A 13,569-nucleotide genomic window follows, 5' to 3' on the forward strand; every position below is an offset into this window, starting at 1 on the left:
TTGATTGAAAAATTTCATCACTCTTTCAACGAAAATTCACATTACACCAAAATTTCACTTCCTTTAATTTCAGTCTTCATTGATCATGTAATTATTGGTTATTGCATAATCTAAAATGCAGATAACTCATTAAACTAAGATGGTTTTACACCTGGCCGGTCACGGTAACCGAGCGGTCTAAGGCATGTACTGTCTTCGCTCGCTTGGAAACCGGGATCGTGGGTTCGGATCTGTCCTCTGAGGTACGAACTGAATTCTTATATATTATTCTTATACACTGCCGGTCACAGTAGCCGAGCGGTCTAAGGCATGTACTGTCTTCGCTCGCTTGGAAACCGGGATCGTGGGTTCGGATCTGTTTCCTGTGAGGTACGAACTGAATTCTTATATATTATTCTTATACACTGCCGGTCACGGTAGCCGAGAGGTCTAAGGCATGTACTGTCTTCGCTCTTTCGGAAGCCGGGTTCATGGTTTCGAATCCCACATAAGACATTGATGTTTAATATGTGTGTGTGTTTATTCGATGTTTGTGTTGTTCTGTGTGTAGGTAGAGTCCTTGAGACGAGATGATCATCCGTCCAAAGGGTCCTACCGTCTGTAAAAACGATAAATTTCACTTCTCCGTGTATAAATATTATTTTATAGTCATATGAGCAACTATTTATTAAATTAAATGTTAAAAATTTTTAAGTTAAATATGAAAATTTTAGATTTTAAAAACCCTAAAAAATTTAATTAAATTAAAGTTAAAATTAAATTAAATTTTTAAAAATTAAAAAATAAATTTAAATTTAAACTTAAAATTTTTAATTTTTTAGTTAACAGACTGTTGCACATAAGACTGAAAATAAGACTTAGAATATCACTTATAAGCGGTATCACATCTACGGTACTCTAGTATTCTAGAAATTGCTATAATTCGCTTGTTAGTAACAATCATTTTCGGGCCGTGCCATAGCTCAAGCGGTTAGTCGCTGGCTTCCCATCGCGGCGGCCCGGTTTCGATCCCGGGGTCTGTTGTGGACAAAGGGGCGCTGGGGTAGGTTTTTTCCGAGTACTTCGGTTTCCCCTGCCGATCTTCATTCCACCAATTGCTCCACAATCACCCTCACCTATCATCTGGCGCTGGTACACTAGGCCAGAAGTGGCCGCAGTACAAGGGACTTAGTCCCACCCCACTAGTAATAAACAAGAACATTCATTTTCACTTGAAGTAACCGATCTTTTATCTCTCAGATACATTTTAATATTATCCACCAACCTGTATCTTGGTCTTCCTACCGGTCTTTTTCCTTCTGGCTTTCCCACCAATATCCTATGTGCATTCGTCTTCTCCCCCATTCGTGCTACATGCCCTGTCCATCTCATCCTCCTTGACTTGATCGTTCTAATTATACTTGGAGAAGACTACAAGTTATGAAGCTCCTCATTATGCAGTTTTTCCAACCTTCCGTCACTTCATCTCTCTTCGGTCCAGATATTCTCCTCAACACCCTGTTCTCAAACACCTTCAGTCTATGTTCCTCCCTTAATGTCATAGACCAAGTTTCACACCAATACAGAACCACAGACAAAATTATAATTATATATATTATAATTGATGATATTTTAATTTAACATATATGACAACCAATTATATTTTCTACTACAAATTTCCCCACAGAAGGAAGTGAGACGGCGCGTCATAAATGGAATCCGCGCCATACCCAAAAGGCATACGTTTCTGTTTTCTTTACGTGGGTTGTTTAATGACGCTTTTATTACCTGCACGCAACGTAAGAAACGAGAACACAGACCTTCCATTCTCAATCCGCAGATACGTGTAAATAATATGTCACCGTATACATTTTATATGGGACGTTAAAATAATTAATCAAACCGAGTTATATAGCAGTTTTCACGTTGTTCCCGCTCATTTACCTGAAGAAAATACCACAATACCTGTTATACTGTCCAGTTATTGATATATATGCGCTGTTCACAATTCCGTTTGACCGATGTATTCGTATTGTTGGTGGCCGCGATCGGAAACGTAATATAATGTTGTTCATATTGCTTTGGAAGGAATTCAGTTGCGTGACGGAAGACTTGAGGTTTGAGGTTCACACGGTAGTGAATATGAATATTTTTTGCCTTCTGCCAGACTAAACGAGTCATATTTTAAAAGAGCAATACTCAGAGAGAATATCACTTGTAGTTCAGTACAGTTCAGTTAAGAAGAGAAAATTGAGTAGTCCTTCGTTTGAATCCTAACATAAATAAACATTTCATCAAAGGAAAACAAGTAGAGATAATTTTCCAAGAACTGTGTAGAAAAAATTGAGTTATTCTCTCTGTGATGCGGGTTAGGCTTCCCGACGTTTAATTTTACTAGCAGTTTTATTCAAGCGCCTGCAATAGCACATTTAGACTACCCGCTTGTTAGCAGTGTCGGAGAAGATGCCGCACTCTCTCGGCGCTCCGTTAGCAAGGCCGTTCGCAAGAAAATTTCAAATTTTTAGGATAAAGAGAATACGGATGAACCAAGGCTTAAACCGCCTTTATAACCTCTTCAGAATTTAAAATTTTTAAATTAAATTCGCTTAGTGGGGGGTGGAGTCCAACTGGGTCTATTCGGCCACTGATTGGCCTGTTGTACTTGCCCCGGGTGATTATGAAGATGGAGAATTTGGTGGAATGAAGATTGACAGAGGAAACCGAAGTACTCGGAGAAAACCTACCCCAGAGCTACTTTGACCCCCACAAATCCCACTTGACCAGACCCGGGATCGAACCCGGACCGCCGCGGTGTGAAGTCAGCAACTAACCGCTTGAGCTATGGCGTGGCCCAACATCTTCAGAATTAGGATTAAATATTGTTACTTATATGAGTGACTATATACGGGGTTTGTATTGGTAACTGGATTTATTGAAAACTTATAGATGGTGACTACAGGCAACTACATTGTTATCTCTAATTCACACATTTCTGGAGTCCATTAGAGGACGTACTAAGCGTTCTCAGTCTTCTGTCTTCGCCAGTCGCTGCCTGGTGACGGATCCCAACAATATCCTCTGTTTCAGTGCTCACGTTCCTATCAGCTGGCAACTATTCCACCATTAACTCATTCAAAAGACAATTATATTACGACCGATAGTCAGTCGGCTATATTTTTTCACTGTCAATTGCTGGTTTGTTGACATTTGTTTCACTGTATGAGGAGGAAACGGGTCTGTCGTTTACAATTGCTGCTGGTCCTTGCCTCCGTAGTCGTTGTCGGGTTCGAGCCCCGTGTAACTCATGAAAACTAACTCATTGCTCCAACTGTCCTGCTTATAACGGCTCGAAACGGACCGCAAAGAACCGTTCGTTTGTTGCCGTCTCCATTTCTGCGTTCGCGTCTGTTGAGGTGCCCATGTGATTGCTACTCAGCCATTGCCTAGCAACAGTCGTCCTTTACATAGACACTATTTACCAACTACTTCAGTTATGTTTATAAAATTGGACAAAAGATCCTGGTAGACAGTAAACATACCCGTAATATATATAATCATTTATGTCAAAAAATACAACTTTCAGGTTAGAGCCGACGAGTTCTGTATCAGAAAACTCTACACTTATTCGTCTCCTCTTTGTTCTATTTGTGACCGGCGATCTTTCTTCTATGTCCCTCGTCTCTTGCTTCGGTCTCTTTAGTTTCAGCTACCCCTGCTACCCTTACCCACAAACACTAACCTGGAACACTAGGGACTACCTGTCTCTTGGCCCCGACCCTTTTGTGATCCAGGCCCTTCTAGCGGAACTCTCCAGTTGCTCGGAGCACTCACACCGCACAACATCCTAACGCGGTACGGTACTACGTCGGAAAGGACTGAGATAAAAGTTCTCCAGAAAATACTACTACTACTTACTTACTTACTTACTAAATTACTTACTTACTCATGGGGCTGAGCCCTTCTGGAGGAGCCGCCAATTCTGCGGCTACTCAAGAATTTCCCAGCATTATATGGAACCCGAAGGTTCTTTACCGTGTTCACAAGAGCCATCCACTGGTCCCTATCCTGAGCCAGACCAATCTAGACAATACCTTCCCATTCTATATCTCTAAGATCCATTTTAATATTGTCCACCCACCTATGCCTTGGTCTTCCCAGTTGTCTCTTTCCTTCAGGCTTTCCCACCAATATCCTACATGCATTCCTCGTCTCACCCATTCGTGCTACATGCCCTACCCACCTCATCCTCCTTGCCTTGATCATTCTAATTATACCTGGAAAACAGTACAAGTTATGAAGCATTACTGGGAACTACTTTAATGACTTGTTTGTATAGGCGTAGCTGTCTATTTTATTTCTGTGTTTCAAATGTCATGGTCTCTAGATAGTAATGTATGAACAGAAGTGAAAATTAAGCTCGCGAGATGGAATATTCAGTACCTAAATCTTCACACACTTGAATACTTAGTTGCCCTTGAAATTCACCTAAACGTTATGTCATATTGTGACAACATTTTTAAACACCATTTTGTAATGGTTATATCGCCTTGACTTCTGTTGCAAAGTCTTCAGCACTTTTCTCTGTTGCGTTCCATTTTTTTAAATATGTTTTCATAGTGGAGATGAGGATGGCTGTTGTCATTAGCAACGCAGACGTAAACGACCTCAGCGCTCCGCAGCGGCGGCAGCAGGTGTGTTTGGGGAGCTTGTTTGTTCTAGTATACATTAATTCCATGCTCCATTTTTTAAAGTGCACTCCGCTTGGTCCTCTAGACCTTTATATAGAGATCCAACGTTTTAAGTAACGTCAATATTTCTCAAGTGTTTGCACGATTGATCCTGACTTCCGAGTCACGTATCTACATGCTACATTAGAAGATAACAATACCGAAAAGTCATCTCTGAGATCAAATTTCTTTTTAAATGCAGAAATTTCCTTCAATAAATTGAGGGAATCAACTATCGTAATGGAAGCACGATAATACTCATTACCTCTAGAAAATTCCTAACTATTTTGCAGTTGATTATGATCACTATCCTTTTATCTTTCCTGATCTTACTCTCGTAAGTCTACAAACCTAGGGAAATATTCTACTGAGTCACGAGTAGCGCGTGACTACATTTTACAGTTCAATATTACACACACATACTAATGTCTGAAGTCACTTATTCGCAGCCGTTGCTTGGTAGCGGCTTCTAACAGCGGATGTGTCAATTACTCTCGGTTCCCGAATTATCCCCATGCCTCAGCTACCAGCTTCTCACACCAACAGTTCACGAGGACTGAACCGCAGCAGCTCTCTATTTTGTTGTCGTGAAAACATGCTTTTTTTGTGGAGCCGTTGCTTAGCAATAATTATTATATAGTTGCTTGTTTCGCGATCTTTGCCTAGCAACCGGTTTACATGCCATATAGTGATGTTTTATTTAATGCTGATATAAATATTTCGATGTATGTTGTATTTAATAATACTATCAAATTTATTCATAAGAAACTATGCGACAGATGGTAAATAACCTACGATTTATTACACAAATCGATGAAGAGTGTGTGTTCTTTTCATGAAATAAATCCGGGGTTGTACCCATTTCTTTAAATAGAAATGATCATATCAGATGTAGCTCTAATGGAACAGTTTTATTTACTATTCTTCTTATGTCCATTCTGCTGATTTATCCAGTCTTCTCTGTTCTCTAGTTTCTTAAGAAATGAAGCTTCTTTAAGCATTTATAAATTACCCGGGACACTGGATGACGTGAGACTTGCTACGGTTTTCCTCAGTGTTTTCACACCAACGCCAAAGTACTTCTTTTCATTAGAAATAATTTCCTAATTTAGCTAGTGTGATCATTTTTGTGTTTCGACGGATCTGTTATGACCTTTGCAGTTGGAAGAGCGATGTATCATTTGCTTTCTGTAACTGAAGATGAATTCAGCGGAATATGATATATGAAATTTCCTTCATCTTTAGATGTTCTTCTATTTATTACACATACTGCATTCCACGTTTACTGTGTCCTGTGTCATTAATCTTACAAAGGTATCCAGACAACAGGTTTCTTTACAACTTTCATACTTTGCCTGACATAAAAGTCCTTTTAGAGACAACGCAGTTGCATGCACGCAGAGCTTCGACTTTTAACTAATTCATAACGAACTTAACCGCACTCAGTGACCATGAACAGAACAACACGCAGTCAAGACAGAACCTTCAAAGCACAATAATAATTACACGTACCACCTTCTTGAACACAGAACATTTAAACTTCACTCCAACACACACATATCTAGTGATATATATAAACAAAACAAACAAATGCCGTGGGATTAGTCTGCAAGCGAACTATACCGACCGAGCGAGCGCCGCTTGTCGGCGGAGTTAGTGCCAACTTTAGCGGATAGAGGGTGTCACGAGGTCAGCGCAACGAATCCCCACGACTGTTAATTTTGGTTTTCTAGACCGGAGCCGCTATTTCCTTAAATGGCTCCTCAGTTATCCTCACGAGGCTGAGTGGACCCCGTTGCAGACTTACTACATCTCAGAAAATGTGGTAGCGCCGGGAATCGAACTCGGATTATGTTCTAGTGCGATAAAATTTGAACCACAATTGCTAATCGCAAATAGCAAAATTTCGAAATTGGCAATGAGAGTCCTGTAGTCTTAATGAGCAGTGGAAAACCTGCTTCAGTACAATGTATCACTTAACATTCAGCTGTATGTTGTTCTAAACTTGGTTCTGTTTACATAAAGTTCGAGTTTGAGTCGAGAGAAGGAGATGCAGAAACTTTGCTGAGGTTTACTGTTTCTAGAAATTTGCTTACGTCAGTTTATCTTAGTTGTATAATGTTGTCTCTTTATTTCTCGATTTTACAGAACAGGTTGTTCTAGATGTAAAATTCTAGACTCGTATTCTAGAAATGCTCGGTTCAAATCTAAACCGTAACATTAGCTACTTTGATTGAGGTTTTACATGGATTTACTCAGTTCCTTCAGGAAAATTCCGGCATATAACCTCAGTTATAAATTTTAAATTAAATTTTCTTCAGGAGAACATTATATAGCGCTCGGAAGATGAACATCAAGGAAATGAAAAAAGGGGAAGCACCGTTAGGCTTCTCGGGACGAACAACCTTTAGAAGGGAGCAATTGATCTTTGCCAAGGAAACGGCTGTTTGCATATGCCTTCTTCGGCACGTTACTTTATATATGTATATAATTTCTTTGGGTGGGGTCTGAGTGCACTTGGTACGCGGCCGCTAATTGGTCTATCGTAGCAACCCGTATGATTAATATTGATAGGTGAGAAGCAGTCGGTGGAACAAGAAGCAGTAACGGAAACTGCAACACTCGGAGGAAACCTCCCCCAATGCCACTTATTTCACCACAAATCCCACATGGCCTGACCCGGGCTCGAACCCGGGCCGCCGCTGTGGGAAGTCGGCTACTAACAGCCTGAATTATGTCACGGCCTTTCTAAGTTTTGTGCAGAACAGAAAAAAGAAAGTCATGAAGGAAAGTGAAAAACACTTAAATTGAAAGTCATACTATCTGAAAATCTTTATGAAATTATAGTCGATAATGAGGCCACGCCATAATTCAAGGGGTTAGTCGCTGGCTTCCTACCGCGGCGGCCCGGGTTCGAGCCTGGGGTCTTGTCAAGTAGGATTTGTTTTGGACAAAGTGACGCTAGGGCAGGTTTTCTCCGAGTACTTCGGTTTCCACTGCCAATCTTCATTCCATCAAATTCTCAATATCATAAATACCCGGGGCAGGTAAAATAGCCCAATCAGTGGCCGACGTGCCGAGTGGACCCAGATTGACTCCGCGTCCCACTAAGCGAATTTTAAAAATAGTCGATTATGATCATGTGCATGGCAGCTGAACATAGAAACGGCAGCAGAATTACAGACTTCATTAATCCTACTGTAGTCCGTTGATGTATTCCAACTTTTTGAAGGTTGTAACAGTGGTCCCCTAAAGATAGCATTTGGCGCACGTCGTGTGAATTATTTATCTGGAATGTTGCGAGGAAGCAAGTTTGCTCGCCCGAGAGTGGGGGAGTTTCGGAGAACAGGACGTCTATAAATAGCTTCTCGCCATGGGAGCTAATGTTATGTTTCTAGTCGTCACACAGTCGCGTTTTTAAATTAGGATGTTAATAAATTGAAGTTACATCCATTTAAGAGTTTAGCAAAGATTAAAGTGTATCATAAAATTATCCTTGAAGAAAATGTATAAAATAGAATTCACAAGATAACAAAGGGGTTCTTACATGGCCCTATTTTTCAAAATACATTGTACTAGGAAAATAAACTCCATGGCATGTAGTACGCAAGCGAACTATACTAATCGAGTGACGTCATTTGTCGGCGAAGTTAGTGTCAGTTTTAGCAGATAGAGCGTGTTGGGTGGTCAGCGCAACGAATCCCCTCGGCCGTTAATTTCGGTTTTCTAGACCGGAGCCGCTACGTTTCCATTCAAGTAGCTCCTCAATTATCCTCACGAGGCTGAGTGGACCCCGTTCCAGACCCACCACCTCTCAGAAAATCTGGTAGCGCCAGGGATCGAACCCGGACCTCTGGATCTGTAGCCAGGAACTCTAACCACTAGACCACCTGTAATAATTAAATTGCATTTTTACTGTGAGATTCTCAAATTAGTTGTATTCCCTCAGACCAACCTTTTGAGATCTTTACAGAAATTATGAAGTTGCTGAAAAGTATTATCTTCTGGATATCACGCCGTATAATCCGTTGAAAGTCAACAGATGTTTCGCAGGAACATATTGCCTCAATTTTCAAGACTGAAAATTAAATTGGGCAAGCCACTAGCGTGAAAGAAAAAGACAAGAAAATTCACCTGCTTCCACGCTGGTTGCAGTGTAATATTTCTATCTACATCTTGAGTGATAGATTAGTCGGCAGTATAAGTATACCCCATAAAATATGGAAATTATATATTGCCCGTGGTATGTATTATGCATGGCGAAAATAGTGGACGAAGAAGAGAGATATAGCAAGCCATTTTATTATGGGTTCAATTTTTATAATTCTACAACGCCGTAAGAAATATATGCATATCTGAGTATCCGCAAACGAAACGCTCCAGAGATCATTATGAATGAGGTAATGTGCATTTTTACACTTTCTACACTTTTAGCACAGTTTATATTGTGACACAACCCCCGAAAGTCGGAATTGTTATGTCAGAATAGACGTTCATTGCATGGCAACGACTCGGTAAACGTATTCCCGCGGCAACGAGTAAGTAAGCAACAATGGAGTAACTTCCGTTGCTACGCAACGACGCTGTAAACACGCCTTCATAACAATAGAAAAGCTGTGTTTTCTGCATGGTGCTTGAAAAGTGATTGTAAAGAAATGAGCAGCTAAGAAGTCGAGCTTCGAGAGGCCAGCTTGCCGGGATTTGAGCTTTGGAGCAGAGGAATTGAATTGAGTCGAGTGTTCGGAATTGGCAGTTGCAGAATAATGGTAAGAAAGGGACGTGTGCAGTGATTTGAAGTGATAAATCCGTTGCCAGGATACGGCTAGTGAAGACTGAGAATCCTAGTGCGTGTGTAACGGTGAACTCTAACGCGTGTAGATCAGCCATAGCACTGTATTGCCTGTAGTCCCGAACTGTGTGAATAAGGTGTCAATAAATCCAGCCATCCAATCCAAAACCCATCTATAAGTCACGTGCAAACTTTTGCAAGTGACAATGTTTATCCTAGGAGGCAAGGGTGAGCGGAAGTAACAAATGAAAGTGCTCAGCTGGTGGGATGTTACAGTCACAACGGCTGAGTGAGAATTATGTTGCAACGCACGTCGATTTGGATGCTGAGAGGAGGCACGAAACGCGGGAAGATGCGCAACAGGGAACTTAAAAAAAAAATGGACTACGGGATTGAGCGCGCAATTCGAATTCACTGACATTTGTTGAGAACTATACTGAAGTACGTGTAATGATATATAGGCGGTATAGCAAGGGGCTACGGGCCGGATGGCTAGGGTTCAACTCCAGACAGGGGCAAGACATTTTTTATGTTTTCCATAACGTCCAGACCGGCTCTGGGGCCCACCCCGCCTCCTATCCAAAGCGTACCGGGGTACAGTCGCAGGAGCTTGAAGTTGATTACTCAGCTCTATCTAGTACCGAGGTCAAGAATGGTGCAGATTTACTTATCACGTACTTTTTCGTGGTGCGGTGATTAATGAATTAAGCACAGGAAAACTTTACCCTTCGCCTTAGGTTATAGTGGACAAAACGGGTGAAATGCACGCAAGAATTAAAGCAGAAAAATATGCTCTTTTACAAGAGAGATGTTTAGTGACACACCAGAACTAGTATGTAGTGTTGCGATTCGAATTCCGTATTACATAATACACACATGCTTATTATTATTATTATTATTCCTGTATATTTTTATTCCTACAAATTTTTACACCGGAAATTGCGACTAAGTGTTTGATTGATGTCTACATAATGCAAGACTGTTTCATTGGTAGCGAAACATGGCTGTTTTCGTTCATTACGAATGAATTACGAACAGTAATTAGTTATAAGTGTTAAGGTGCCTTTCACAGCAGCTGCGCGGTCTGAGACATTAACCGTCTTCGCCAGCTCGGACACTGTGATCGTGGGTTCGAATCCCATTCAAGGCATGTATGTTTGCGTTGTCCTGTATGTTGGTAGCGGCCTTCAGACGGGCTGATCCTCCATACAAGGAACTACCGTCTATGTATAGATAATCTGAAAAGAAAAACGGTCAAGGTTTAAAGGACTCTAAAACCACGGAAAAAAAAATGTTAGGAGTTTCACTGTACTAATATTTCAAATTACGTTCACCTAAATTTTGACACCGTGTGGTCTTGCAGACGGATATTGACGTTTTAGAGGAATATGGTGCCTCTGTGTTTATGAGCTTCAGTTGTGTAGATGGAGATAGATGCCACTTAGAAAATTAACCATCCACTTACAAGACTATACTGTGCCACAACACAGAAGAATTTGTTGCCACACGATTCCATGGAAGGCAGTAGGAATAAACACCTTCCACCACTCATTGTAAACTGTAATATTCTGATTAGAGATACTGGTTTTCCCAGGGCCTTGGTCTTCAGCAGTGTGGACTATAAATTATGAGGTCTGTTATGTCTTATTGATCGATATGAAGCATTGTGTATAACGAAACGCAAAGCAATGAAATGGAAGCGCCCTATACCTTGAGCCCCTGGAAGTGATTCATTAGGCCGGACGCCTTTTGTTAGGCTCTAAGCAACAAGGAAATTAGCGGAAATAGAGTCTCACAGACTTTGTGCCGTCTCCAGTATCAACAAGGAGTTCCCAGCAGAACACATAATAGTCTACATTTTTGCTTCATAGTTTAGTAGTCATACGGGTCTCTTAGGTTTTTATTTTATTTTGGTTGAAAATTGCGTTATGCTCTTTGGTAAAAGTAAAATTGTCCTTGTGCTCAATAAATGAAGCACTACGCCGTGAAGGAGTATGGGGAAGTGGATGTATGGATCCATATTTTCTTGACCTCGGCAAAATCTGGGGGTGAGTGGTTAGCTTCAAGCCCCTGCAATTTTAACCCCGGGGAAAGAGCCCCCGGTACCATTGGTTAGGAAGTTGGGTGGACCCAAGAACCGATCTGGATAATTTGGAGAAGAGAAAAATTCTTGACCCTACGGGGACTCGAACTCCGAACACTCAGTCGTCCAGCTGGTAAATAAAAATAAAGTACAGGTATCCCTGTAACAGTCTGTGAAGATCAAGAGAGTTGTGAGACGTTGAGGCTCCCACATTATCTAGACAACCGGCTCAAAGTTGGCGGTAAGGTTTTCAGCCTTACTCGCCGTCCGAGCTTTACTCCCCAGGACAATTATTTAATTAATTCCTGGTACTCATTTCTGTTAGAGGCTGGGTCAACCCTAGGGCCATAGTGCGGCTGGAAGGATTAGGTCAACTGAAAAAATCCAATGACGTCATCGGGATTTGAACCCGCGACCTTCCTGCTTGTAGCATAGTGCCTCAACCACTGAGCTTACTATCACTTTCACTTTCGATAATAATAATAAATAAACAAGTAATGTGGCCTGTAACCATACAAATTATTGGGGCAGTATTTATTAAGTTGGCCAATTCACACGATTTGTCCAAATTGTGAGAAAGATCATGTACAATACTACAGGAATATGATAAAAGAAAATATAACAGACGTTGAACAATTGGGATTGATTGGTTAATTTCCGCGACGGACATGAAGGGAGAAAGAGAGGGAGAGGGGGAGGGGAGAGGCAGGGTGAGGTGGAGGGAGCAATGACGTGAAGAATAAATAACACTTCTTCTAGTATAAACGAGAATTCTGATAACCGGAAATGAAGGCCCAATAGATTGAAGGGGGAGACATTATGAACTGAAATGAGCTGCGCAGTGGAACATATTTGAATGGGTTAGTCTACCGACAAAGCCCCGCTGCATTCTGACTTTCCCCTTCTTACGTCGTCATGACAAATTCAATAAAAGCCTACGCTGAAAAATTTCCTGTCGTCCCTCTTGTTTAACGGTTCATTAATTTCGGTCGACGTAAAACGGTGAAAAAGTTTCGACCAATACTAAGTTCTTCTAGAGATCAGAAACAAGGGAATTAATTCAAATTTCAGTTAGGTAGGATCGAATAATCAAAATATGTTTTCTTCTACACCGCAGCAAATTTTTCGGTCACGTTCAAATTCGGAATAAAATTGTACACACTCATCTGTCAGTTGTTTGCTCTGTCTCTGTGTTTAAATAATTAAGCACTACGCCATGAAGGCGTATGTAGGAGTGGATGTATAGATCCATATTTTCTTGACCTCGTTACTAGATTGAAGTTAGTGGTTAGCTTTACGCTCCGGAATCTTTACCCCCGGGGAAATAGCCCCCTGTACCCATTGGATATGACGTTGGGTGGGCCCCAGACCCGGTCTGGATGATTTGGAGAAGAGAAAATTTTTTACCCTACCGGGACTCGAACTCCGATCCCTCGGTCGCCTATCCCGTAGCCAGTCGCTATACTGACTAAGCTATTTATCTCCTTTAACTTCTGAAACTTGCTTATGGGAAGATGCTCATGATAACAGTTTATTGTAGGTATGAGAGCATTTGTGAGAACACTTTACCAGAAGTCTCCGTCCTGTAGTCTGGTTCATTGTACATTTCCTGAATCATACGACAAATTCCGATGAATTTGGATAGCAGTGTTACAGTTTAAATTTTTTTTTGTGAGGATAATTTCAGCGTGATTTATAGACTGTTCTGTAAGTTCTGAGTTTCTCACGGCCTCATTATGAAGATTATTGTCTTCCGTGACGTAACTCCGCCTTGTCTCATATATATATATATATATATGAATTAAAAGTAAAGCGATCCCTGTAACAGGCTGTGAAGGCCTTAGGGTTGTGAGATGCTGAGGTTCCCACATTTTCTCTAGGCAATCGACTCATAGATTGCGGTAAGTTTGTCAGCCTTACGCCCCGGCCGCCCTTTCACTCCCAACAAGATTCCTGGTACTCATTTCTGTTAGAGGCTGAGTCGCCCCCAC

The sequence above is a fragment of the Cryptotermes secundus genome, unplaced genomic scaffold (genome assembly GCF_002891405.2).
Source record: "Cryptotermes secundus unplaced genomic scaffold, Csec_1.0 scaffold688, whole genome shotgun sequence".
NCBI lineage: Eukaryota > Metazoa > Arthropoda > Insecta > Blattodea > Kalotermitidae > Cryptotermes > Cryptotermes secundus.